Source organism: Lolium rigidum, chromosome 1 (genome assembly GCF_022539505.1).
Source record: "Lolium rigidum isolate FL_2022 chromosome 1, APGP_CSIRO_Lrig_0.1, whole genome shotgun sequence".
NCBI lineage: Eukaryota > Viridiplantae > Streptophyta > Magnoliopsida > Poales > Poaceae > Lolium > Lolium rigidum.
Window position 1 is genome coordinate 333079916 of NC_061508.1, and position 27513 is coordinate 333107428.

A 27513-nucleotide genomic window follows, 5' to 3' on the forward strand; every position below is an offset into this window, starting at 1 on the left:
CAAAATTGGGGAGAGCCAATTAGACTTGTCGTGGAGCGTGACCTAGACAAGACGTAGATGTGCAAGGAGTCAAGATCAGAGAAGCACGGAAGACCAACAGTCAAGATTAGGGAGAGATTGTTAGCAATAATCTTTCCTAGTATTAGACTTGTGAGTCAAATTAGTAAGAGTCCATGTTAGATTTGGTTTCCATGCCAAACCGTGGTGTGTTCGTGAGTTGTAATCTCTAGTTGGTTTTGGTCCTTGTTAGAGTCCTAGTCAGGTTAGTTTCCAAGTTGGATTAGGAGTACTAGTACGTGTCGGTTTACACGTTCGGGTACGAGTAGGTTTAGCAGAACGTTTTAGCTAGGTCCAGGTTCTTTATATACGTAGCAAAGGTGTAGAAGTTTGTATCGTGAGTTCAGAAAACAGAAAATAAAGACAAGGCACGATATGTGCCTTTGGCGATAAATTTTTTTGTTTGCGTGTGTTCGTCTAGTTTGATGTGATTGATCCGTGGGCGAATCCCAACACTCCTCTCACGGCGCCGACTCGCTTTCCATCGCCCTTCCGCTGTCCTGCTCCCGGGCTCCTGCAACGTCCTCACCCCGCGCCCTCCGGCCGCTCCACGTGCTCCACGACAAGCTCCGGCTCCCTGCACGCCCAGCCGCTCCTCTCGCGCCTCTTACTACCGCGGTGCTCCACCGACTCGGGGCCCACACTGTAAAATAGCGTGTTATGTTAGCGTGTTGTGTTGTACAAGTCTTGGTTAAGGTAGATCTCTCCGTTGTATAGTTTGGAGAGTTTACGTGAGAACCGAAACCAATCTAATCTTTCCTGTATTGTCGGTGCTTTGCACCTATATTAACACGCAAGGCGGCCCGAGACAAAGGGCAACGCTTAAACCCTAGTTACAGTTTTGATATGGTATCAGAGTCTTCTTCTTCCTAAAACACATCTACACACAGATCTTGATCCATGGCGGCATCATCGAGCTCCCTCGCCGGCAACTCTCTCAGCCGCGACGTAACAGAGAAGCTCACGCCTGATAATTTCCTGGTATGGAAAGCTGTAGTTCTACCTGCAGTTCGTGGTGCTCGTTTGTTCAGGTACCTTGATGGATCAATCAAAGCACCGGGGGAGAAGATCACCGTTGAGAAGCTAGTTGATGGGAAGACAGTGAAGGAAGAGGAGGAGAACGCCCTCTACACGGCGTGGATAGAAAAGGACCAGCAAGTTTTGGCCTACCTCGTCAATTCAATCTCTCGCGAAGTGTTGATTCAACTCACCGAGCACCAAACAGCACATGAAACCTGGAAGGCGATCCTGCTGATGTTCGCCCCGCAATCTCGCGCACGCGTCCAGAATCTTCGTCGATAGCTGAACGAGCTGAAAAAGAGGGAGATGAGCGCAGCGCTATATATCGGAAAACTGAAGGCAATTGTTGATGAATTGGCCATGGCCGGGAAGAAGCTTGATGATGATGATATCATCGACGCAGGCGTGCATGGACTGGATGCGGAATACAATCCGCTCGTGGAGGCAATCAATGCCCGAGTCACCTTCACCGGGATCACCCTAAGTGAGGTTTATTCCATGCTTCTATCAACTGAAGCTCGGATTGCATCACAGACTGAAGATAATGGTGCTGGCTTCTCTGCTAACCTTGCCTCTCGTGGCGGCGGCAATGGTGGTTCCGGTCATCGTGGTGGATATGGAGGAAACCGTGGAGGATACGGATCCGATAATAATCGGGGTGGCTATAACAACTACAACCACTACAATAATCGTGGTGGGTATCAAGGCTATGGAGGTGGTCGTGATGGACAGCAAGGGGGTCGTGGAGGCTACAATGGCGGAGGAAATAACTCACAGCAGCAGCAAGGCAATCGCGGCCCTCGCTACAATGGTTCGCCATGGCAAATTTGCAGCAAACCTGGTCATCCTGCCTACAAGTGCTTCAAGAGATTCAACCGCAACTTCTTCACGCCCGAGCCACAAGCCAATGCAGCAACTACCGGTTCCCATGGGGTAGATCCCCATTGGTATATTGATACGGGCGCCACTGATCATATCACGGGAGAGCTTGAGAAACTAGCTGTCTGTGACCGCTACGATGGCAATGAACAAATCCACACGGCAAGTGGACAAGGTATGGCGATACAACATATTGGTCATGCAACTTTTCATACTCCTGATCGTCCTATTCATCTTAAAAATGTCTTGCATGTTCCTCAAGCCACTAAAAGTCTCGTTTCTGCATCCAAACTTGTCTCTGATAATGATTCATATGTTGAGATTCACCCTCGTTTCTTTCCTATTAAGGATCAAGCTTCGGGGAGAACCCTTCTGCAAGGCGCGAGTAGGAATGGTCTCTATCCTCTTCATGATGTGTCTCCACCAAATACCAAGCAAGTTCTTAGTACAAGTGCTTCATCTACTCGGTGGCATGCTCGCCTTGGTCATCCCTCTTCAGTTATAGTTCAGCAAATCCTTAGTAGCAATAAAATTCCGTGTTCTAGTAAACATGATGAGTCAGTTTGTGATGCGTGTCAAAAGGGCAAGATGCATCAATTGCCCTATCCTAAGTCTACTAGTGTTTCTAGTGCTCCCTTGGAGCTTATTTTTTCAGATGTTTGGGGTCCTGCTCCTGTTTCTGTTGGTCGCTATAAGTACTATGTGAGTTTTATTGATGATTTTAGCAAATTTACATGGATCTATTTTCTTAAGCAGAAGTCTGATGTGTTTCAGAAATTTCGAGAGTTTCAACAACATGTGGAAACGTCTCTTTGATAGGAAAATTCTCGCCCTACAATCTGACTGGGGTGGTGAGTATCAAAAGTTGAGTTCGTTTTTCTCCCGCATTGGAATTTCCCACCATGTGTCCTGTCCCTATGCTCACCAACAAAATGGTTCTGCGGAGCGCAAGCACCGTCATATTGTTGAGGTTGGCCTCTGTCTCCTAGCTCATGCATCAATGCCGCTAAAATATTGGGATGAAGCTTTTCTCACAGCTGTCTATCTCATTAATCGCCTACCCAGTAGAGTTCTACAAAATAAAACACCCACTGAGAGCTCCTGTTTAAAACATCGCCAGATTACTCTTTTCTTCGCACCTTTGGTTATGCAGTCTGGCCGAATCTTCGCCCTATAATCAACACAAACTTCAGTTTCGTTCCAAGCAGTGTGCTTTCCTTGGTTATAGTGGTCTTCATAAGGGTTACAAACGTCTCGATATCTCTACTGGTCGCTTATACATCTCTCGTGATGTCACCTTTGATGAGTCTGTGTTTCCCTTTGCTCAGTTGCGTCCCAATGCTGGGGCTTTGCTTAAAGCTGAACTCCTGCTTCTCCCTTCTGTTTTACGGAATCCTTCAATTTTGGATCAGGACAATGAATTGCGGCGTGATCATATGTCTGTTTCTGCTAATTTTTCTCTTGATGATAGTGTGCAGGAGGTTTCTGATGCAGGGAATCATGGTGGCAATCCCGATACAACTTCGGCTGATCATTCCCTGGCGCGTCAGACCACATCCGGATCGGGATCTATGCCTTCGTCACCTGCGCCGCGCGTTCCCGCGTCGCCATCTGCGGACATCTCTCCGCACCAACCACGTGGAGCCTCCTCCACCGCTCCTTCGCCCGGGACCGGCTCGCTGTCCTTGTCTCGCACGGAGGTGGCCGACAGCGCGTCATCCAGTGCTGGTTCCCGCGCTGCTGCCGAATCTGCAGATTCTCTGCCGTTTGCTGCCGCTGCTGATCCCGAGAGATCTCTGCCTGGATCGCCTGCGCAAGCTAGATCCTCTGTGCCGTCAACGTCTGCGGCTCAACCTGCACCAGTTCAGCGTATGTGTACACGCTCTCAGAGTGGGATTGTACAACCAAAGACACTCCCAGATGGGTTTATTCGGTGGGGTAATTTTTGTGCGACTGGTGAGCCTCAAAATCTTCAAGAGGCACTTGGTCATGCTAGTTGGAAAGCGGCTATGGACGAAGAATTATCTGCACTTCTACACAATCGTACATGGCATCTGGTTTCCTCTCCGTCTGGCAGTAATATTATTGATTGTAAGTGGATTTACAAAGTTAAGCATCATGTTGATGGCTCTCTTGATCGTTATAAAGCAAGTTTGTGGCCAAAGGATTTAAACAGAGATATGGGGTTGATTATGACGATACCTTCAGTCTCGTTGTTAAGGAAGCTACTATTCGCCTTATTTTGTCCTTTGCTGTCTCTCAGAATTGGGTTTTGCACAAATTAGATGTGAAGAATGTGTTCCATCATGGTATTCTGGTAGAAGAGGTCTATATGAGGCAACCTCTTGGCTATGAGAGTTCTGAACATCCTGACTATGTGTGCAAGCTTGATAAAGCATTGTATGGACTCAAACAAGCTCCTCGGGCCTGGTATTCTCGCTTGTCCTCTAAGCTCCATGATCTTGGTTTTCGAGCTTCTAAGGCTGACATCTCATTATTATTTTATCACAAGCATGGAGTTACAATTTTTATGCTTGTCTATGTGGATGATATTATTATTGTCAGTTCCTCTAGTGATGTTGTTACTGCACTTCTCTCTGACTTGCGCATGGATTTTGCGCTCAAGGATCTTGGCTCTCTTCATTATTTTCTTGGCATTGCAGTTAAGCATCTGCCTCATGGACTGTTGTTGTCTCAGGAACAGTATGTTTCGGATATTCTGCAGCGTGTTGGCATGGGGGAGTGCAAGCCTGTTACCACCCCGCTTTCAACATCCGAAAAGTTGTCTCTTACTGAAGGGGATCCTCTTAGTGCTGGAGATGCTACTCGGTATCGGAGTATAGTTGGTGCACTCCAGTATGTCACGTTGACACGACCAGATACCTCCTTCTCGGTTAATAAGGCGTGTCAGTTTTTACATGCTCATACATCTCTACATTGGATAGCTGTAAAAAGGATTCTTCGATACTTGAAGTATACTATGTCTCTTGGAATGAAACTTGTTAAGTCAAAGTCTACATTAGTGAGTGCATTCTCAGATGCAGACTGGGCAGGCTGTACAGATGACAAAAGTTCTACTGGAGGCTTTGCTGTTTTCTTTGGTGGCTTGGAGTGCTCGAAAGCAAGCTGCAGTGTCTAGATCAAGTACTGAAGCTGAGTACAAATCTTTGGCATATGCAACAGCTGAAGTAATATGGGTACAGGCCTTGTTGAGCGAACTAGGAATAAAACATCCAAGGGTAGCATCATTACGGTGTGATAATCTTGGAGCTACATATTTGTCAGCTAATCCAGTGTGCCATGCTAGAACAAAACATATAGAAGTGGACTATCACTTTGTTCGAGAGAGAGTTGCTGGTAGGCAATTGAACATTCGGTTTGTTCCAACAGGTGATCAAGTTGTTGATGGATTCACCAAGCCCTTGTCAGTTAGACAGTTAGCGGCATTCCGTAACAATCTTAACTTAGATAAGTTTAGATTGAGGGAGGGTGTAAAATAGCGTGTTGTGTTCTACATGTCTTGGTTAAGGTATCTCCGATCTCTCCGTTGTATAGTTTGGAGAGTTTACGTGAGAACCGAAACCAATCTAATCTTTCCTGTATTGTCGGTGCTTTGCACCTATATTAACACGCAAGGCGGCCCGAGACAAAGTGCAATGCTTAAACCCTAGTTACAGTTTTGATCGTCCTCGACACGCCTGGCTGCTCCGCCTTGTTGCGCCCTCCAGCTCCGACGCCCGCCGGCTCCACCCCTTTGGCCCGCCCGCCTGGCTCCGCCGGCCCGCTCCGGCTCACGGCCTGGCAGCTCCCCAGGTGCGCCATGGTCAGCCGGTCGACGCCGACCTCCAGAGACGGAAGGCTCCCTCCACCAACTTCAGCCTAGTCTCGCCAGGCCATGGTTTTGTGCACCACCGCTGTGCCACACCAATATTTTTGTCAGGGAGAAGGATGGGAGTGGGCGACTTCCATGGAAGGAAGAGATAAAAAAAAATAGAGTTGATCGGTTTGGGTTACAGATTTGTCTGGTTTTGCAACGTGAAGGTTCGATCTCTTTACGTGTCAAACTAAGCGGTAGAGGTGGGGCTAGCAACACCGCTTTGACCAAGACAGTTGAGGAACCTGAATCACAGGGAGCAACCACATCCATATATGCAGGAAAGAAGAAGATAGACCGGTAAGGGCATCTCCAGCGGCGCGACGCATTTTAACGTCTGCGCGCGTCCATTTGCGTCGGCCGAAATGGTCGAAATCAACCGTGCGTCCGTTTGCGTCAGGGGTGGCTCCAGCGGCACGACGCATTTTTTTTGGCCGAATCATTTTTTTAATACATGAAACATAATTTACATGGAAAAAAACCCTAACGCCTACTGCTGCTCCTTGTCCCTGTCGAGCTGGATGAGCTCCGGTATCACCCACGGCCAGTTGCCATCCGGGGGAGCGTACGCCGGGCGCGCCGACGGTGCTGGAGGTGGAGGAGGCGCCCAGGGCTGCGGCGGTGGAGACGCCCAGAGTTGCGGCTGTGGCAGCGGTGGAGGCGCCCAGGGATATGGTTGTGGCGGCGGTGGAGGAGGCGCCCAGGGCTGCGACTGTGGCGGCGGTGGAGGCGCCCAGGGATATGGTTGTGGCGGCGGTGGAGGAAGCGCCCAGAATTGGCGCGCCATTGATGGCGAAGGCTGCGGCGCAGACGCGGCCTTGCTGACCTCCGAAGTGATGCCCTCGATGTAGACTCGCTGCCAGGCGGGCCCGGTGGGGAAGCGAGCGGACACTTTGCGCGTCCGCCGAGCGTCCGCAGAGGTTTGCGTCTCCGACGGCCCGGTCACTTTGTGTCACCCCGCTGGAGGTGGTGCCAGACGCATTTCCGGTCCACGCGAACGCAAACGATCGCTCAGCGTCCGTTTCGTCGCGCCGCTGGAGATGCCCTAACCGGTTGCCAACCACGCTAAAAAAAATGGAAACATAGAATAACCGCGCGCTAAACCAGGTAAGAAAGAGAAGAAGATGGTGTACGTGTCTGTAACCAATTGAAGATAAATAGCTCATAAATAGTAGCCAAGGCAAAAGATGCGCTCTAAATCAGCCAGCTTTTATATAGGGTATAATATGACAGCTGTAAAATTCGGAAGCATCAGCCGCCTCCACGAACCGTCCAATCTAGTTAAGTGAGTAAATCGCACGTGTCCGATTACAGTACAAAAACGGTACGTACGTATCATTTTTTTAAAGTATGTAACATTTTTTCTCCAACATTTTTCTGCATGTGGTATAAAAATACGGAAGTGGTACAAAATAATTCTGAATATACCCTATTTTGGTTGCCTATGTAACATTTTGAAAATGTTACATTGTTTTGCAACATTTTTCTGCAGCATATCCAACCTTTTTTCTACCTTATCCAACATTATAGAAACACGTATGTAACATGTTGGTGCAATCTCACGCAAAAAATATTGTATCACTTTGTGCGTGCTTGCACAACAAAAACGAGTAGCACATGTAGCAATCGTGACACCGTATGTAATATCCAAAAATCATAACAAAAATAATAGATAGAGCGGCAAAAAATGCACTAAGCAAAAGTAATATACAAGCATGCTAGTTATCTAGGCAAGCTATGATCGAGCTGATGAGACCGCAGAAAATACACTGAGGGTGTGTTTGGTAGGACTCAGATTTTTCCCACCTCATCCCACATTTTCTCAGTTTTTGCTGTTTGTTAGACCGGGTCGGTCCAAGTCGGCACTGCCCACCTCACCCGGAAAACATCCCTCAGCCTGGTCGGGTTGAGAAGCTCAAATCGAGCTTCTCAAGTGAGCTCGGCTGAGGGCATCCAAAAAAACGCTCCGCGCGACCCGCGGCTGGCCGCGCGTGGGACGCAGCTGCGCACCCGACCCCGCCGAGCCTTGCATTTCCCCCCGCGTCTCTCTCTACCTCAGCTCTCTTCGTTGAACATTGGCCGCGCGCCTCCGCCTCTCCCTCGCCGCCGGCGGTCCCTGCGAGCGCGCCGCCGCCTTCCTCGCACGTCCCAGCGCTCCTCGTTGCCATGGCGCCGTCCCGAGCTCCCCTCACACGTCCGGCGACGCCCTGGCGCAGCTCCTCTGTCGGATCCGACCACCAAGCACGAAGCTCCGCCCCCGTCCACCGAGCTCCGCAGCCACGGCCTCCGCTGGTCAGGCCCGCGCCCGAGCACCAAGCTCCGGCCCCGCCTCGAGATTCTGGACCTATGGCGAGACGTATGCCACCGCCGGGCACGAATCATGCCGGAATCGGAGGCACGGTCATCTCAATCGGGATCTAAGGACCCGATTGCTTTTTTTGTTTTCTATTTAAGGCCTTTTGTGTAAAATATGGACTTCCTGGTAATTTCAGATTTCAAGACATAGACCTCAACATCTCTTAACACATACCATCCCACCAAACAACATCTCAACTCAGCATGTCTTAACAGACTCAGACTACCAAACACATGCCAATATCTCAGCTCAACTTAGCTGAGGTCAACATGTATGAGCAGAGATAGAGATTCTCTATAGACCCAACCTACCAAACACACCCTGAGCTAAGCTAGCTAGCATATGCACTCAGCCATGCATGCTACTCGTGGAGTAGCTAGCTAGGCAAGCTGGATTGTTGGGCCATGTGCGTAAACGTGGGCGGGAATCGGTGGCGTGCTTGCTTTGGCTAATGCAGAGAGGTGAGAGATCGCGCGCCAGAAGCGGCAAGCGCGCGCAAACGAGAAAGAATGCAACAGAGCGACGCGCACGACACTAAGGCTGGTGCCAACGTGGGAGAGAGCGGGGGCGGTACCGCCCGGCGCGGGGCGGGAGAGAGGCGGAAGGCGGGCGAGACAAGAGGGAGGGGCGACGGCGGGGGCGCCCGGCGCTATCGCCCGCTCCCGCCCGGCAGCCGCCCGCGTTGGCGGCGAGAGCGAGGTGGGAGGGAGGCGGCAGCGATGGCGGGGTGGGGCGAAGAGGCGGGGCGAGAGGTAGAAGACAAAGGGGGTTTTGCAGAAAAACCCCTGGGGTTTTGCAGAAAAATAAAAACATGGTAGGATTTGGCATTTTAGGGTGTTTTGAGCCAAATTTTGAGGGGCTTTTTGCACAAAAATTTAAATAGAGCTGGCACTATTTTATGATGTAATCGGTAACAATTTTAGTTCAATAAAATAATTTCCTTGCATTATTTATATTGTTGTAATGTGAAAATAAAAAGCTGATGTCGAGGAGAGAGAAAAGCTGACGTGGAGGAAAGAGAAGTAAAGCTGGCACTATAGCCTATGCATTGGCACCGTGTGGTGAGAGTAGGGTGAGAGTGGGGTGAGAGTGAAGAAAAAATCTGACGTGGCGGGTGAGAGTGGGGTGGTGCATTGGCACCAGCCTAAAACCCGAATCCCCTCCTTGGCAATCGATTGCTCAAGCGATCAGTTTTGGTCGGCGCGGAGCGCTCGCGCGGAAGCGCGAATCAATTCCCTTTTTTGTCTCGTACTGTTTAATTACGTTCACATGCAGATGTGTATTCACACTAACAGCTCATGTGTTTAATTACGTTCACATGCAGATGTGTGTTCACACTAACAGCTCATGTTCCCACTTGCATGTTGCATACAACCAAGAGCGTTCACACTACATGCATGCATAAACCATCTCATGGGTTTGCATTTAATGAGCCAACTTTTCATCATGAGGCTAGCTCTCACAAGTTTCTGCATGCATGCACGCTCTTTTTCCAAGACGAGGCAGACTCTCGGTTCTCTTTATTTGCAATTCCCTTTTGACAATTCTCTTTTTTTGCAATTCCCTTTATGTTGTTATTTTGTACGGTAATTCATGTTTTTTCGATTAATTTTTATAATTCCCTTTTTCGGGCTAGTGGTTTTTAAGGGGGAAATAGCGGGTGGGAAGATCCACTTGCAACTCAAATGAACTACCACCTGCTACTCAAATTAAGTACTATTTTTAAGTTGTAAGCTAACAAAAGTTGCTAAAATATTCTAAATTAAATTTACCGTTGATAAATAACGGGGCACCGGGTTGATAGCTCGTAAACAAAAAAAAAGTCCCTACATATTTTAAATTAAATTAAATTTTTAGGGTTGATATTTATTTATATTTATCATTGATAAATAGCGGGTCACCGGGTTGATAGCTTGTAAATTAAAAGAGACTCGCTAAAATATTCTAAATGAAATATTTTTTAGAGTTATTATTTATTTATATTTACCGTTGATAAATAACGAGGCACTAGGTTGATAGCTTGTAAAGTTAAAAAATGTTCGCTAAAATATTATAAATGAAATATTTTTTATGGTTGGTAGTTATTTATTATTACCATTGATAAATAACGGGGCACCGGGTTGATAACTTGTAAACTAAAAAGAGTCGCCAAATATTCGAAATAAAATTAGATTTTTAGGGTTGGTAGTTATTTATATTTACTGTTGATAAATAACAGGACACCGGGTTGATAGCTTCTAAACTAAAAAAGATTCGCTAAAATGTTTCAAATAAAAATAACTTTGAGGTTGATAATTTTATACATTTACGGTTGATCACTCAAATACGGATGGTTGATTATTCAAACAAACAGGGTTGATAACTCTTAGCCCGAAAAAAAGTTTCTCGAAACATATCAACATGGGTGCTAGTTTTGAAGATCTCGTCGAGACGAATTTATTGGTGAAAGCGAATCTTAATTTTAAGTTGTCGTTTGAAAGTTAAAACGTCTTGAATTTTCGAATTTGGAAAAGATTTCGCTGACATCAGCAGATTTCGTCTATTTGTGCATGCATGCAGAACTTTCCCTCAATAGCATGCACAAGGTTGATAATTTTATACATTTACCGTTGATCACTCAACTACGGAGGGGTTGATTATTCAGATAGAGATGGTTGATAACTTTTAGCCCGAAAAAAAGTTTCTCGAAACATATCAACATGGGTGCTAGTTTTGAAGATCTCGTCGAGACGGATTTATTGGTGAAAGCGAATCTTAATTTGGAGTTATCGTTTGAAAGTTAAAATGTTTTGAATTTATAAATTTGAAAAAGATTCCGCTGACATCAGCAAATTCGTCTATTTATGCATGCATGCAGAACTTTCCCTCAATAGCCTGCACCAGGTTGATAATTTTATACATTTACCGTTGATCACTCGAGTACGGAGGGGTTGATTATTCAGATAGAGAGGGTTGATAACTTTTAGCCCGAAAAAAAAGTTTCTCGAAACATATCAACATGGGTGCTAGTTTTGAAGATCTCGTCGAGTCGGATTTATTGGTGAAAACAGATCTTAAATCGGAGTTGTCGTTTGTGAGATAAAACATTTTGAATTTTCAAATACGGATTTAGAGTTGCTAACACGGCTTTCCCTAATTGGACTGTCGGAAACCGATCGCTCTCTTTAAATCTGGCGATCGAGCGCCAGCTAGGGCCTCCCCCTAAAACCGGTTGTACCATCAGCCAGTTGAAAGTTAGAGTTTTCCTAGTAATATATAGGAATATGGTCCACGATCAGAATCCAAATGATTTGATCTTCACCTGCCCAACAATCAGGCAGCTTCAAGTTCAAGGCAGAGGCCGTCTCCATTGCGTGTCTACAAGTAGCCACCATCAGATTCAGCAACGCATCTTCGTCTGATTCAGCAGCACCCTCTCTGATGGCGGTCGCGACAGGAACCCTAGCCATCTTTCATTGTAAGTTGATTTAGTGGTTAGCTAGAACTTGGCGAACTTGGCGGTCACGACAGGAACCCTAGCCATCTTTCGACATATAACAAAGTTTATCATCATGCCTATGCCTAGAACCTGTTTGCATCTAGCTGAACGCACATGACCATCATGCCTTCTCTGCAATTCTGTAAAAATTGAAATCAATAATATAACATTTTCAGCTGAAGGGATGCATGTGCGTATACAATGACAAGCAGAAAATTTTAGACTATAAAGTCATAACCATCTTGCTAAGTTATATCACGTTCCAAACATTCTCAGCCCCGATTCAGATTTAGATCATCCCGTCTGTGGCTTCTTTTCTTCCCTTACTAGCTCTCTGGCAATTCCTTTTTGGCCACGGCTGTAATTTAGCTGTAATTTTCCCCTACAATTCCATTTTTGGGACAATGTATTTGAGAGATAAAAAATGGGTGGGAAATATTGCGAAACCAGATAAATCAGTGCTAACTCAGTGGAAAGGCTAGCGAGTACGCAGGCAGCCCACCCGGGTATCACAGTTACATGATTGGCTATGTTAATACGAGTTACACAATTGTATCATTTTATTTTTAGCTCATTGTCTTATTGTGTTTGCTGATGTTTAAAGCAATTCTACATTCGTCCATGGCTAGTCCATGGCTAGTGCATGAAGCTTGTAGGCATCCTCTTCTCCTCCTCTGCCCAAATCGCGAGCTTGCATGTCACCGCCGCATTGCAGCTTGCTCCAAATTGTGAGCGTGCAGCCTCCACTGAGTCGTGACTACACCGGGAGCTCACCCACAGCATCGTGAGCTTTGCAGCCTCCATGGAGTCTCCACTCTCCACCGAACCAGAGGCTCTCCCCAAATCACGAGCTTGTGGCCAAATTAGATAAACCGGAGGTTATTACACTTGATTAAATCTGGGTCGTACGGAAAATGCAAGGGATGATGAGATGTGTCCAACTCCAGAGGATCCGAACCCGCGAAAGAGAGGGTTTGATTTGAACAAAATAATTTAATCTAAAACATCAAAAGGAAGCAAATCGGTTTTTACATTATTCAATAACATCATATCTTGCTGAGATCTTCATCCCATAAGGCTTTGTTTAGTACTACATGTGACCATAAATAGATATCGAAATTTTGTCTAAATATGAATGCATCTGAATTTGGACAAATCTTTAGCATCTTTTTAAGGACAGAGGAAGTACTAGAGTCTTTATAAGGATTTGTGTGAATTATCCCGACAAACCCAACTCTCCACTTGCAGAAGATAATAGGCTCGAGAAGAATCCGACTTTAAATTAATAAAGCCACATTGGCAGCATCCAAACAAAGTATCAACCACACCGGGTGCAACCATAACAGCCCACACACCGCACATGTCCAGTAAGAACAACAGATAGGCAAGCCACAAGAACAAAGCATAAAGCCTAGCATAACAGCATATCTACGCCCCTACGTAGACACACACAAAGCCGACGCACAAGTCCTAGGGTCTTCTAGGTAGGATCCCTGCGTATCTGCCTTCATGGAGGCTAAAACCTTGTCAAGCTCCTCCGCGGTAAAGGTTACCATGAGATCCACATTCTCAGCTTCGGACACATGCCCCAACGCATCCCAAAGTCCCTGAGAGAGGGTATGAAAGGATCATATGCCGCACCTAGAGGGGGGTGAATAGGTGCTAACCAATTTTTAGTTTTTTTTTAAAATTTAGGCTTGACACGAAGGTAAATTCTCTAGATATGCAACTATGTGAATTTACCTATATGACAAGGTCAACGACTAAGCAAGATACAACTATGCAATATATAGGGAAGATAATAAGAGCACGCGGAGACACGGAGTTGATTCCCGTAGTTCCCTTCCTTTGCAAGAAGGTATGTCTACGTTTGGAGGAGTCTGGTTGCTACGAAAGCCAAAACAACGCCACGAAGGTTTCACTCAGGTCTCCGGTGAGCACCGCCACGAAGGCCTAGCCCACTTCCACTAATGGATTTCCTCGAGGCGGAAACCGGGCCTTTACAAGGTGCTTGGGGCACACATCCACAAACAAATTGGAGGCTCCCAAATCTGTAACAAAAACAATAAGAACAAGAACAATATCAACTACAAACAACTAGGGTTTCTCAAAAGAGAAACACTAGCAAATGGGCCCTCAAGCATATGAGGGGGAAATGCAAATCGCTTTGGTGAAGATGTAGATCGGGGTCTTCTCCTTCGAATCTCCAAAGATTAAGAGCTTTGGTTGGGTGGAGGAGGAGATCTTGTGATTCTTGTGTTTCTTGAGGTGGCTCTAATGGTGATGAACTTGGGGAATAATTGAGCAGCTTGGGGAGGAGCATCCGTTGGCACATCTTGGGGGCCGGATAATCCGGTGTAAGTGAGGGCCGGATAATCCGCCCCCCCCCCCGGAAAATCCGGCCTCGGGGAATTTCCGGGCAAAATTCCAGCCTCCATCCAGGGGTTTACTGAGCCACATCGCCAAAAGTCTTTAGCCGATTTTGGGGGCTACAAATATCCGGCCCGAAATATCCGGCCTGGAGAATGTATTCCTGCTTCTTTTTGTATTGTTTTTCACACAAAACAACCATATACAAATACATATATATTCTCTGCACCATCTCATCAAACATTAGAGTATCACATATTTTGTCATCAAACATACAAAACATAAACGGAGAGATGTTCTTTCAGGGTAAAACTACTTGAATCTCCCGCGACGCCCATGAGGCCCTGGTAGAAAGAGTAGATATGCTCATGGAGGTATCTAGGGTCCAAAATAGGACCCTGCTCCGACATGAGTCGGGAGATCACACACTTGCGTCTACGGCCATTAGCAATGGCACGGAAATAGGAAGTGTTAGTGTCACCTTGCAGCAGCCATTGATGTCTGCTACGCTGACGCCAATACTCTTCCTCCACCTTAGCCAGGTGGGCGAGTTGATCTTCAAGGTGATAGCAGAGCGCCCAACCCTCGTCGTCTAACCCTGAGGAATCCGCTCGGTGATAAAGCGCCTGGATTTGGGCTAAGATCCCATCCTTGAGGTCCCGATCGGCCTTGCCTAAGTTAGCTCATCATCCCTTGAGGAACTTACGGATGCCGGTTGACGGGAATTGCCAAGCATCAATAGGATCCGTAAAGGTGCCTCCTGCCTCCTCGAGCAACCGCCGCTCGGAGGAGACCAAGTCCACAAACTCTGGTCTTTCGAGCCAACCCTTTTCAAAGAAGAACCGCGGGCTCCTCTTCTTGAGCTCCTCCCCATAAGAGAGGACTAAAGGGGAGTGATTGGATCCCAGGATAGTATGGACCATGAGCGAACACAGTGGAAACATAGCCTTCCAATCCACCGAGACAAAGACTCGGTCAAGAACACACCAAACTGGGTTAAGCTGCCGGTTCGTTCAAGTGTACCTCGATCTGCCGCTATGGATCTCTCGCAGTGCCAAGTCTGCGATGTACTCATTGAACCTATGAACCCGCGGCCAGTCGATGTTATCGTTGTTCTTATCCTCTGATCCCCTAATCAAGCAGAATTCGCCCCCCACGACCACCGGAAGAGTGCATGCATGGATCGTCACTGCGAGCTCTCCCAGGAAATCAGGCGATCTGCGGTGGTCAACCGAACCATACACACAGATGAAGGACCAGCGGAAGCTAGAATCTAATTGTAGCACATCTGCCTGGATGAAGTATCTACCCTCCTTCCTGGTCAACACCTCAAAGGTGTCTTCGTTGACCCCCATCAGCATCCCTCCTGAACGCCCCAACGCCGGAGTATGATGCCAAGCAAACTTCCCCAGGGGGTCGATCGCCAAAATCTTAGAGGGGGTAAACGTGTCCTTCATCATTTCCTGGAGCCCAACAAAGTCAATATTCTCCCTATATATGAAGTCCTTAATTTGGGTCCGGCGTCCCGGCGCACGCTACCCACGTATATTCCAAATCCCCGCTCTCATAAAGCACCACAGGATTTACTCCGCCCACGGCGGGACACCAGCGTAGCTTTTCCTTTACCCCGCGTCTTGGCTGACGGGGGAGCCTGGGTAGTGTTCGTAGAGGCAACCTCAACATCCATACCCGAGATTGACGACACAGCCCCAACTGTGTCCTTGACGGTGGGGCCCAGCTGGGTCTCCACCTCCGGCCGCAACAAGGAGCGCCAGTATGCCGCAAGGGCCAACGCCACTTGCGCCTCCTCCTTATCGCGGATAAGCGAGATCGCCTCCATGGCCGATCCTGACTCCACAGTAAAGGCCATACCTGAATCATGTGCAACCTCTAGAAGGTGAGAATCAGAAACATGCGGTAAGATAGTAAAGTCTGATTCTAGGAGTTTACCTGGACCGTCGAGGTTCTTATTCATTGTCCTCTCGAGCACCCGCTGCATCACCGGCACCGATGCATCCGTACCGCTGAACCGGGCACTCATGCGCGTTGGGCCAACACGGACCATCTTCGAGCGATGTCCGCGAGGGACCTGGACCTCCTCCATGGTCGCCACCTCCTGCAGCATCGGGCCATCCTCCTCCATCGGCGACGCATCCCCCGACACCTCCCTTCTCGCGCTAGTGGCCTTGGAGGGCGTGTTAAGGATAGCTGATTAGCCACCTTCAGGAGCCACAACCAGCAACTAAACGGCTCCTGCGTGGGCTGAGGTTGCCCCACCGGGTTATTCAGGCTGAGCAGGCTGCTGTCGAGCCCTCAACTCCCCTACGCACGGCCCAACGACCTAGACAGATCCCGCACTCCACCAGCACCCACCTAGGCCGTGGAGACAGTAAGCGAGGAGGGGCAGGGGTCGGGGTCGCACCCCACGAAGGGGCGGGTGGTCGGCCCACGCCACGGTGTGGCCCACCTCGAAACCTCCGTGACCACAAGGTCGTCTCCCACCTCGCGACGCGATGGCGGCGGCGCCCACAGCGATGATGGGAGGGAAGCGCCCTCCACACCAGCCAACCCCGGGGACCTCCGAGACGACAGCCGGCGCGACGGTCACCCGAGGCCGCTGACATAGGCATCCCCAATGGGCCTGCCAAAGATGGTACCCGGGGTTTACTGAAGGCCCATGAGTCGACGAATACGAAGTTCGGAAGCCCAATTAGCTGTTGATATGGAAAGATAGAATTGTATTAGGAATAAAGTGATTTGTAACTTTACGGGTCGAACTCAAAGAGTCTCCCGGAATATGTAACTTGTGTAATACGAAACCCTCGGCTCCGTCTCCTATATAAGGGGGAGTCGAGGGACGAAGAAAGGATCGATTTCATTGTCAACATAACCCTAGTTTTCTAGCAGTCGAGTCCTTTTCTGGCTGAAACCCTTGAGATATACTTTCCCTCTACTTCCACGAAAACCCTAGTTTACAATCCGTAGGCATTGACAAGTCGATACCTTGTCAATTGGCGCCGTCTGTGGGGATTTGAGGCGTGAAGGAGCTGATCTCGATGGCACGTTCAACATCATCGACATCTTCGGTGGCAAGCAACGCGATGGACGGAGGTAAACAGATCAAAACTGGTCCCGTTGATTTTGTTCCTCACCCTCCCGCCCGTTTGGATGCATATGCCTATTGATACGTCTCCGACGTATCGATAATTTCTTATGTTCCATGCCACATTATTGATGTTATCTACATGTTTTATGCACACTTTATGTCATATTCGTGCATTTTCCGGAACTAACCTATTAACAAGATGCCAAAGTGCCGTTCTTGTTTTCTGCTGTTTTTGGTTTCGGAAATCCTAGTAAGGAAATATTCTCGGAATTGGATGAAATCAAAGCCCGGGGGCCTATTTTTCCACGAAGCTTCCGGAAGTCCGAAGGAGAGACGAAGAGGGGCCACGAGGGGGCCACACCCTAGGCGGCGCGGCCCCCTTGGCCGTGCGGCCCTATGGTGTGGGGCCCCCGTGCCGCCTCTTGACCTGCCCTTCCGCCTACAAATAGCCTCCGTGACGAAACCCCCGATGCCGAGAGCCACGATACGGAAAACCTTCCGGAGACGCCGCCAACGCCGATCCCATCTCGGGGGATCCAGGAGATCGCTCTCCGGCACCCTGCCGGAGAGGGGAATCATCTCCCGGAGGACTCTACGCCGCCATGGTCGCCTCCGGTGTGATGTGTGAGTAGTCTACCCCTGGACTATGGGTCCATAGCAGTAGCTAGATGGTTGTCTTCTCCCCATTGTGCTATCATTGTCGGATCTTGTGAGCTGCCTAACATGATCAAGATCATCTATCTCGTAATTCTATATGTTGCGTTTGTTGGGATCCGATGAATAGAGAATACTTGTTATGTTGATTATCAAAGTTATATCTATGTGTTGTTTATGATCTTGCATGCTCTCCGTTATTAGTAGATGCTCCGGCCAAGTTGATGCTAGTAACTCCAAGAGGGAGTATTTATGCTCGATAGTGGGTTCATGTCTCCGTGAATCTGGAGGGGTGACAAGAACCTCTAAGGTTATGGATGTGCTGTTGCCACTAGGGATAAAACATTGGTGCTATGTTCAAGGATGTAGTCACTAGTTACATTACGCGCAATACTTAATGCAATTGTCTGTTGTTAGCAACTTAATACTGGAGGGGGTTCGGATGATAACCTGAAGGTGGACTTTTTAGGCATAGATGCAGTTGGATGGCGGTCTATGTACTTTGTCGTAATGCCCAATTAAATCTCACTATACTCATCATGATATGTATGTGCATGGTCATGCTCTCTTTATTTGTCAATTGCCCAACTGTAATTTGTTCACCCAACATGCTCGTTTGTCTTATGGGAGAGACACCTCTAGTGAACTGTGGAACCCGGTCCAATTCTCTTTACTCGAAGTACAATCTACTGCAATACTTGTTCTACTTGTTTTCTCGCAAACAATCATCTTCCACACAATACGGTTAATCCTTTGTTACAGCAAGCCGGTGAGATTGACAACCTCACTATTTCGTTGGGGCAAAGTACTTTGGTTGTGTTGTGCGGGTTCCACGTTGGCGCCGGAATCCCCGGTGTTGCGCCGCACTACATCCCGCCGCCATCAACCTTCAACGTGCTTCTTGGCTCCTCCTGGTTCGATAAACCTTGGTTTCTTTCTCGAGGGAAAACTTGCTCGCTGTGCGCATCATACCTTCCTCTTGGGGTTCCCAACGAACGTGTGAGTTACACGCCATCAAGCATATTTTCTGGCGCCGTTGCCGGGGAGATCAAGACACGCTGCAAGGGGAGTCTCCACTTCTCAATCTCTTTACTTTGTTTTTGTCTTGCTTAGTTTTATTTACTACTTTGTTTGCTGCACTAAATCAAAACACAAAAAAATTAGTTGCTAGTTTTACTTTATTTGCTATCTTGTTTGCTATATCAAAAACACAAAAAAATTAGTTACTTGCATTTACTTTACTTATTTCATCATGTTTCCTTTTAATTTTACCACAAAAGACATACCGGTAGGACGTGGGTCTATAGTTGGGAGAAATAATATAGAAGAATTTTTCAATCATGTTAGTACCATTGAAAGTTTTGAAGATAGACACTTGGTAGACCTTGCGCCTACTTATGAAATTGCTGCTGCGCATTTAGTTCGCCTGTTGGAAACTAAATTTGTTAATCTCAATCCTATAATCCAACACATGTTTCTCACACTTGGTGATATGGAAGAAGGGGAAAAGAAAGATTTTGTTTTAGAAACCCTTCTTAGAGAATTTAGTGGTCTAGCAAGAGAAGCTAGAAAGGTCTTTGCTAAATTTAATATGCTTGGTTCACATACTAATTTTGTTAGTCTCCTTGAAAAGATGGACATGGATAGAATAAGATACACTAATAATATTGATGATGGTGGGGAGATCAAAGCACCAATACCATGTAAACTCTTAGCTATGAATGATGCACTAGAAAATAACTATGCTTGGCTTGTTCCCTGAAAATTTGTTTGATGAGAGTAGCACGCCTAAGACTAATGAAAAGGGGGATGCTAAAACTTATGTATCTAATATACTATGCCTGGTTGAGAAAACTCCACACCCCGCTGAGAATGTACCATCTTTCGATAATACTTGATACACACTTTCTGCGCCTAGCTGAAAGGCGTTAAAGAAAAGCGCTTATGGGAGACAACCCATGTTTTTACCTACAGTACTTTGTTTTTATTTTGTGTCTTGGAAGTTGTTTACTACTGTAGCAACCTCTCCTTATCTTAGTTTTGTGTTTTGTTGTGCCAAGTTAAGCCGTTGATAGAAAAGTAAGTACTAGATTTGGATTACTGCACAGTTCCAGATTTCTTTGCTGTCACGAATCTGGGTCTACCTCCCTGTAGGTAGCTCAGAAAATTAAGCCAATTTACGTGCATGATCCTCAGATATGTACGCAACTTTCATTCAATTTGAGCATTTTCATTTGAGCAAGTCTGGTGCCATTTTAAAATTCGTCAATACGAACTGTTCTGTTTTGACAGATTCTGCCTTTTATTTCGCATTGCCTCTTTTGCTATGTTGGATGAATTTCTTTGATCCATTAATGTCCAGTAGCATTATGCAATGTCCAGAAGTGTTAAGAATGATTGTGTCACCTCTGAATATGTTAATTTTTATTGTGCACTAACCCTCTAATGAGTTGTTTCGAGTTTGGTGTGGAGGAAGTTTTCAAGGATCAAGAGAGGAGTATGATGCAACATGATCAAGGAGAGTGAAAGCTCTAAGCTTGGGGATGCCCCGGTGGTTCACCCCTGCATATATCAAGAAGACTCAAGCGTCTAAACTTGGGGATGCCCAAGGCATCCCCTTCTTCATCGACAACATTATCAGGTTCCTCCCCTGAAACTATATTTTTATTCCATCACATCTTATGTGCTTTTTCTTGGAGCGTCGGTTTGTTTTTGTTTTTTGTTTTGTTTGAATAAAATGGATCCTAGCATTCACTTTATGGGAGAGAGACACGCTCCGCTGTAGCATATGGACAAGTATGTCCTTGGTTTCTACTCATAGTATTCATGGCGAAGTTTCTCCTTCGTTAAATTGTTATATGGTTGGAATTGGAAAATGATACATGTAGTAATTGCTATAAATGTCTTGGGTAATGTGATACTTGGCAATTGTTGTGCTCATGTTTAAGCTCTTGCATCATATGCTTTGCACCCATTAATGAAGAAATACATAGAGCATGCTAAAATTTGGTTTGCATATTTGGTTTCTCTAAGGTCTAGATAATTTCTAGTATTGAGTTTGAACAACAAGGAAGACGGTGTAGAGTCTTATAATGTTTTCAATATGTCTTTTATGTGAGTTTTGCTGCACCGGTTCATCCTTGTGTTTGTTTCAAATAAGCCTTGCTAGCCTAAACCTTGTATCGAGAGGGAATACTTCTCATGCATCCAAAATACTTGAGCCAACCACTATGCCATTTGTGTCCACCATACCTACCTACTACATGGTATTTTCCGCCATTCCAAAGTAAATTGCTTGAGTGCTACCTTTAAAATTCCATCATTCACCTTTGCAATATATAGCTCATGGGACAAATAGCTTAAAAACTATTGTGGTATTGAATATGTAATTATGCACTTTATCTCTTATTAAGTTGCTTGTTGTGCGATAACCATGCTCACTGGGGACGCCATCAATTATTCATTGTTGAATTTCATGTGAGTTGCTATGCATGTCCGTCTTGTCTGAAGTAAGAGAGATCTACCACCTTATGGTTAAGCATGCATATTGTTAGAGAAGAGCATTGGGCCGCTAACTAAAGCCATGATCCATGGTGGAAGTTTCAGTTTTGGACATATATCCTCAAATCTCAAATGAGAAAATTATTAATTGTTGTTACATGCTTATGCATAAAGAGGAGTCCATTATCTGTTGTCTATGTTGTCCCGGTATGGATGTCTAAGTTGAAGAATAATCAATAGCGAGAAATCCAATGCGAGCTTTCTCCTTAGACCTTTGTACGAGGCGGCATAGAGGTACCCCTTTGTGACACTTGGTTAAAACATGTGCATTGTGATGATCCGGTAGTCCAAGCTAATTAGGACAAGGTGCGGGCACTATTAGTACACTATGCATGAGGCTTGCAACTTATAAGATATAATTTACATGATGCATATGCTTTATTACTACCGTTGACAAAATTGTTTCATGTTTTCAAAATCAAAGCTCTAGCACAAATATAGCAATCGATGCTTTTCCTCTATGGAGGACCATTCTTTTACTTTCAATGATGAGTCAGTTCACCTATTTCTCTCCACCTCAAGAAGCAAACACTTGTGTGAATTGTGCATTGATTCCTACATATTTGCTTATTGCACTTATTATATTACTCTATGTTGACAATATCCATGAGATATACATGTTACAAGTTGAAAGCAACCGCTGAAACTTAATCTTCTTTTGTGTTGCTTCAATGCCTTTACTTTGAATTATTGCTTTATGAGTTAACTCTTATGCAAGACTTATTGATGCTTGTCTTGAAGTGCTATTCATGAAAAGTCTTTGCTATATGATTCACTTGTTTACTCATGTCATATACATTGTTTTGATCGCTGCATTCACTACATATGCTTTACAAATAGTATGATCAAGATTATGATGGCATGTCACTCCAGAAATTATACGTATGTTATCGTTTTACCCGCTCGGGACGAGCGAGAACTAAGCTTGGGGATGCTGATACGTCTCCGACGTATCGATAATTTCTTATGTTCCATGCCACATTATTGATGTTATCTACATGTTTTATGCACACTTTATGTCATATTCGTGCATTTTATGGAACTAACCTATTAACAAGATGCCGAAGTGCCAGTTGCTGTTTTCTGCTGTTTTTGGTTTCAGAAATCCTAGTAAGGAAATATTCTCGGAATTGGATGAAATCAAAGCCCAGGGGCCTATTTTTCCACGAAGCTTCCAGAAGTCCGAAGGAGAGACGAAGAGGGGCCACGAGGGGGCCACACCCTAGGGCGGCGCGGCCCCCCCCCTTGGCCGCGCGGCCCTATGGTGTGGGGCCCCCGTGCCGCCTCTTGACCTGCCCTTCCGCCTACAAATAGCCTCCGTGACGAAACCCCCAGTACCGAGAGCCACGATACGGAAAACCTTCCAGAGACGCCGCCAACGCCGATCCCATCTCGGGGGATCCGGGAGATCGCCTCCGGCACCCCTGCCGAAGAGGGAATCATCTCCCGGGGACTCTACGCCGCCATGGTCACCTCCGGTGTGATGTGTGAGTAGTCTACCCCTGGACTATGGGTCCATAGCAGGTAGCTAGATGGTTGTCTTCTCCCCATTGTGCTATCATTGTCGGATCTTGTGAGCTGCCTAACATGATCAAGATCATCTATCTGTAATTCTATATGTTGCGTTTGTTGGGATCCGATGAATAGAGAATACTTGTTATGTTGATTATCAAAGTTATATCTATGTGTTGTTTATGATCTTGCATGCTCTCCGTTATTAGTAGATGCTGCGGCCAAGTTGATGCTAGTAACTCCAAGAGGGAGTATTTATGCTCGATAGTGGGTTCATGTCTCCGTGAATCTGGAGGGGTGACAAGAACCTCTAAGGTTATGGATGTGCTTGTTGCCACTAGGGATAAAACATTGGTGCTATGTTCAAGGATGTAGTCACTAGTTACATTACGCGTAATACTTAATGCAATTGTCTCGTTGTTAGCAACTTAATGACTGGAGGGGGTTCGGATGATAACCTGAAGGTGGACTTTTTAGGCATAGATGCAGTTGGATGGCGGTCTATGTACTTTGTCGTAATGCCCAATTAAATTTCACTATACTCATCATGATATGTATGTGCATGGTCATGCTCTCTTTATTTGTCAATTGCCCAACTGTAATTTGTTCACCCAACATGCTGTTTGTCTTATGGGAGAGACACCTCTAGTGAACTGTGGACCCCGGTCCAATTCTCTATACTGAAATACAATCTACTGCAATACTGTTCTACTATTTTACTGCAAACAATCATCTTCCACACAATACGGTTAATCCTTTGTTACAGCAAGCCGTCGAGATTGACAACCTCACTGTTTCGTTGGGGCAAAGTACTTTGGTTGTGTTGTGCAGGTTCCACGTTGGCGCCGGAATCCCTGGTGTTGCGCCGCACTACATCCCGCCGCCATCAACCTTCAACGTGCTTCTTGGCTCCTCCTGGTTCGATAAACCTTGGTTTCTTTCTGAGGGAAAACTTGCTGCTGTGCGCATCATACCTTCCTCTTGGGGTTCCCAACGAACGTGTGAGTTACACGCCATCACCTATCTGGAAGAACCAATGGAGATGAGGTTCAGGAGCTTTTCCTTTTGTGTCAGAAGAGAAGGATAACATCGTATGGCGGCACCGATTCGTTCGGGACCGCTAGCGTGTGGTTCTGATTCCTCGAGATCATCATCGTCAACTAAGTCGAGCGATGGTGAAACTTCGTCGACAAGCAGCATCAAGCCCGCCGCCGGCGGAGATCTCGCCAAACTGTTCGGTGGGATGTCGTTCGGATCGTTCACGGACTTCGATCTGGGCAGTGACTCGGAGAGCGTCGATAGCCTAAGCTTCATCGACAAATCTACCCTTATTCGGGAGGTCTTCGCCGATCGTTACTACGGTGTCACCGACCCAGAGGATGATCAATCAAGGCCAACGTACCATCAAGTATACGTGATCGGCGAGTCAAGCAATCCAGAAGGCGAAACATCAGAGGCTTTCGATGAGTTGGGAAATCCATACGTCGATCCCGATGATCTCACACGAGGCCTAGGCAACAAGTATGTCGTGCCTACACCACGCCATAGGTTGCAGCTCCCGTAAGCAGCTTGGGATAGAGCGACAACGGCCTTGAACGGTACAAATCCGTTGACCACCACCGCCACGGTGGAGGAGTTGCAAGCATTACAATATAGGCTCGCGCGTGCTCTCCGAGAGATAGAGAAATAAAGGGATATACTTGAGAAGAGAAAAGCGGCAGCCTCCGCGTCGAGCAGGCGAAGAGGTGAGCTGATTCGACAATCAGGTACTTCGGGAGGAGATAGTCACAAAGCAGCTCGCAATAGGGCAAGGTCTCGAATGCAGCATATACCTGAAGGCGAGAGGGAGCACCTGGTCCAAAACCTCGACATGTCCTTTATGTCGATAGACACAAGGGGAAATATTATTCCCAAGACACCGGAAGCTGGATATATGGCGACTCAGGCTTTCATATTGGCATCCAGTCCACCTCCCGGTGATCCAAGAGAAGCATTGTACAATATGGCTATGGCAAGAGTTGGAGCCATGGGAACAGCGTTCGCAGGTACAAGTACACCTATCGAAGGTGCTCCAAGGCAAAATAGTCCACGACCTATAGTGGTAGTGCAAGACCCTCCAAGAACAAGTGGTGAGAGAGATACAGCGACACAGGCGCGGGTCGATAGAGCGCAGCAAGAAAGGAGAGAACGTCGCCATTCACCAGAGGTGGATGAGGAGGATATGTGCGGGCTCCCTTGTTTCACTCGACGGGTCCCTAAAACTCGGGTGCCATCTGGGTTTAAGTTGCCCGACAACTACAAAAAGTTCAACGGCCTGCAAGATCCTGAAGATTGGTTAGTTGACTACCTGGAAACAGTGAAGTTGATGGGTGGAACTAAAGCAACGGCCATGCAGAGCATCCAGGTGCACTTAAGTGGAGAAGCACGGTCATGGATAAAAAAGCTACCACCTCGATCCATCGACAACTGGGAAACTTTCGAGGACATATTTGTGAAGAATTTTCTATCCACATGCAAGAAACCCGCGTCATTAGAGCAACTGAGGGCCTGCAGGCAAAAGTATGATGAACCAATGAGGACATATATCCAGAGGTGGAACATCATCAAAAACTCGGAAGAAAACATATCCGACGAAAGAGCAATAGATGTGTTTGTTGCTGGAATCCGAAGAAGGGACCTAGTCGAGGATTTGGGAAGGACTAATCCAAAGACAATAGTAGCGCTCATGGAAATAGCGAATCGATGGGCGGATGGAGAAGATGTTGTTCATAACAAGCGGCATAGGTCGCCTGAGGACGAACGCAGCCGAAATTATCAAAATAGACGACGTTTCTCTCGACAGTTTTCAAATTACGACGGTCCTGGACAAATATCGGCCGGCTTCCGAGTAAATGGCGGAAATAACAATCGAGACGATTATCAGAGAAGTAACGAGCAGCGCAACGATCAAAAGGATGCTCCCCGTCCCAACAGACAAAATAGCGGGCAAGGTTCCAGAGGCCATATGTGTCACCCGAGGATCTCTTGAACGGACCATGCCAAATGCACTTTTTCCTCGATAATAATGGGAAGAGGCAGTCATGGCATCTGCAGAAGGACTGCCGAACTTTCCTAGCACTGCATAGATATGCAGGGCATACCAATGCACAGGCAGTAAACAGGAACCCCCAGGGGCCAAGGAGTGAGATTCACCTTCCACCTCCACCCGCAATGACGGACGAAAATCGACACCAGTTGCAATTGGCGGCACATCCAAGCAATGGTCCTTATATCGACACCAATGGGGCGGTCTCGATGATTCAGAAGGGCAGGCCCTCCAATAGAACTCAAAAAGTGATTTCGCGGCAAGTTTTTATGGCAGAAAAACTGCCTCCACCAACAATAGAGTACCTAAATTGGCCAGGGCAGGACATCGGCTTCACCATAGCAGACCACCCGCAGCAAGTTCCACGGGTTTGCAGGATTCGACGTTTCACGGGTGTTCATAGATGGAGGCAGCAGTTTAAACCTCATGTATGCCGACACATTGAGGAAGATGAACATATCCTTGGCAAATCTAATATCAACTTACACGCGTTTCCATGGTATCACACCGGACAAGCCGAGTTACCCATTGGGAAAGATCAATCTCGACGTTCAGTTTGGAACCCGAGAGAATTACAGAAGAGATAAGCTGGAGTTCGAAGTTGTGGATTTCCCGTCGCAATATCATGCTTTGCTAGGACGACCTGCTTATGCAAGGTTTATGGCGGTACCACACTACACATATCTGTTGTGGAGACTCCCTGGACCCAAGGCCCAATCACAGTAAAAGGCAGTTTTGCGCTAGCTGATAAGTGCGACAAGGATTTTCATCGGCTGTCAGAAACTTTCGGGATGCAAGCAGAATATATGGCGTCAAGGATAACAACTGATTATGATGTACTACCTGACAGAGGGAGACCACTGAAGGAGCCAACCTTTGATACCACCAAAAACTCAAAGGAAGTACAGATCCACCCGACAGATCCTAAGAAGACGATAGTTATCGCAACAAACATGGATCTCGTATAGGAAAGCACGCTCGTCGAGTTCCTCCGTGAGCGCTGGGAAATCTTCGCATGGTGTCCAGCTGATATGCCAGGAGTACCCAGGGAACTTTCTGAGCACCCTCTTAACTTAGATCCAATGGCTAGACCAATCAAACAACCTTTGCGGCATTTTTTGGAACCAAACCGCAAAGCTATGCTGTCGGAAATTAATCGACTTCGAGAAGTGATGAGGACATCCCTACTACACCACTACCTCCGTCATTGATAAATGAAGATGAACCTGCTGTGAAGCTCAAGTCCAATGAAGTTCGGATTGGACCAATTACAAGGGCTCGTGCGAAGCTACTTAAACAACAGGTGAACTTGTTTCTAAACGGTACTTTGATTGATGAGAACTTTATACTGCCTAAGTCCTATTACTTTTGTATCATCAGTATCAAGAGGAGACGAGCATCGCACGAGGAGTAGAGGAGCAGCTGGACATGAACACAGACGTCAAGATGGACGTGAAGATGGACGTGAAGCTGGACATGGAGCTGGACATGAAGATATCTCATGGACGCGCGAGGGAGGAGCGGGAGGCAAGCGCGAGAGGAGAAGTCGACGTCTAGGCCG